The sequence below is a fragment of the Bison bison genome, unplaced genomic scaffold (genome assembly GCF_000754665.1).
Source record: "Bison bison bison isolate TAMUID 2011002044 unplaced genomic scaffold, Bison_UMD1.0 scf7180017855246, whole genome shotgun sequence".
In the NCBI taxonomy this organism is placed as follows: Eukaryota; Metazoa; Chordata; class Mammalia; order Artiodactyla; family Bovidae; genus Bison; species Bison bison.
This window is the reverse complement of record NW_011485819.1, coordinates 119,771-122,129: the sequence shown is the minus strand read 5'-3', so window position 1 is coordinate 122,129 and position 2,359 is coordinate 119,771.

The window sequence follows — 2,359 nt, the reverse complement described above, 5'->3', positions numbered from 1 at the left end:
ACCTCAGATACGCAGATGACACCATCCTTATGGAAGAAAGTGAAGAGGAACTCAAAAGCCTCTTGATGAAAGTGAAAGTGGAGAGTGAAAAAGTTGGCTTAAAGCTCAACATTCAGAAAACTAAGATCATGGCATCTGGTCCCACCACTTCATGGGAAATAGATGGGGAAACAGTGGAAACAGTGTCAGACTTTATTTTGGGGGGCTCCCAAATCACTGCAGATGGTGACTGCAGCCATGAAAATAAAAGACGCTTACTCTTTGGAAGGAAAGTTATGACCAACCTAGATAGCATATTCAAAAACAGAGACATTACTTTGCCAACAAAGGTCCATCTAGTCAAGGCTATGGTTTTTCCTGTGGTCATATATGGATGTGAGAGTTGGACTGTGAAGAAAGCTGAGCACTGAAGAATTGATGCTTTTGAAGTGTGGTGTTGGAGAAGACTGTTGAGAGTCCCTTGGACTGCAAGGAGATCCAACCAGTCCATTCTGAAAGAGATCAGCCCTGGGTGTTCTTTGGAAGGAATGATGCTAAAGCTGAAACTCCAGTACTTTGGCCACCTCATGCGAAGTGTTGACTCATTGGAAAAGACTCTGATGCTGGGAGGGATTGGGGGCAGGAGGAGAAGGGGACGACAGAGGATGAGATGGCTGAATGGCATCGCTGACTCGATGGACGTGAGTCTGAGTGAACTCCGGGTGTTGGTGATGGCCAGGGAGGCCTGGAGTGCTGCGATTCATGGGGTCACTAAGAGTTGAACACGACTGAGCAACTGATCTGATCTGATCTGATAGCTTTTTTCAAATTATTTACAAGTTTTTCAAAGCCAGCTAAAGATACTTAAACAAGTTAAAATTGCTTTCAACATTTTCAGAGATATATTGGGATTCATTTTTTTTTTTTTTTTCTATTTAGATACGAGATGATCAGAATGCATCATCCCATGGAAACACAAAAACTGCAACTGTTTAAAGATTCATTCTTGATGCGAACAACCTAAAGACTGATTCTCTATTACTAAAATTTAAAGCAGGAACTAGGACAAGACAGGATAGAAATGGTAGGCACAAGCTATAGTCAAGTCTCATACTTCAGGTAGGCAACACACAAACCAGAGTTAATCCAGTTGCAGAGGTTCTCCCAAAGGAACAAAGGCGTCTGAGCCCCACATAGTACTTCTCAATTCAGGAGTCCTATACAGGGAAAATAACCCCCTTAATATACATGACTTTGAAATCAGTGAAGGTTCTTTTGAGAGAGCCAAGGGCTATAGAAAATAGACTCGAGCCTTAAAGGTCACACACAAAAATCACACAGAGTCCAAGAGAAAATAGAAATCTGAAAGGAGCCTGTGTTAGACCAAGATGTGGATATTGGGCAGTAAGCATCCCTAAGAGGTAGGAGAAATTGAGTCATATAGGAACATAGATGTTGCTTGCTAATATTGTTTCCATTTCAAACATACCTTTTAAAATTATCTACTATTAAAAAAAAAAAAGAAATAAAGGGGTATATGTTCTTACTTAAAGTCAGATCAAACTGAAACTCTAGCTGTGTTTCAAATAATACAAATCTACATCCATATTTTCTCTCCTGTGTCATATTCTTATAAAATGATAATCATATTATTCATTATCAATTTTTTTTCATTTATTTCGATACTTGGTTCAATTCAGTTCAGTCGCTCAGTAGTGTCCAACTCTTTGCGACCCCATGAATCGCAGCACGCCAGGCCTCCCTGTCCATCACCAACTCCCAGAGTTCACTCAGACTTGTGTCCATCGAGTCAGTGATGCCATCCAGCCATCTCATCCTCTGTCATCCCCTTCTCGTCCTGTCCCCAATCCCTCTCAGCATCAAAGTCTTTTCCAATGAGTCAACTCTTCGCATGAAGTGGCCAAAGACTGGAGTTTCAGCTTCAGCATCATTCCCTCCAAAGAAATCCCAGTGCTGATCTCCTTCAGAATGGACTGGTTGGATCTCCTTGCAGTCCAAGGGATGCTCAAGAGTCTTCTCCAACACCACAGTTCAAAAGCATCAATTCTTCAGTGCTCAGCTTTCTTCACAACCCAATTGTAACATCCATACATGACCACTGGAAAAACCATAGCCTTGACTAGACAGACCTTTGTTGGCAAAGTAATGTCTCTACTTTTGAATATGCTTTCTAGGTTGGTCATAACTTTTCTTCCAAGGAGTAAACGTCTTGTAATTTCATGGCTGCAATCACCTCTGCAGTGGTTTTGGAACCCCCAAAAATAAAGTCTGACATTGTTTCCGCTGTTTCCCCATCTATTTCCCATGAAGTGATGGGACCAGATGCCATGATCTTTACTTGCTTACTATCTGTCTATAA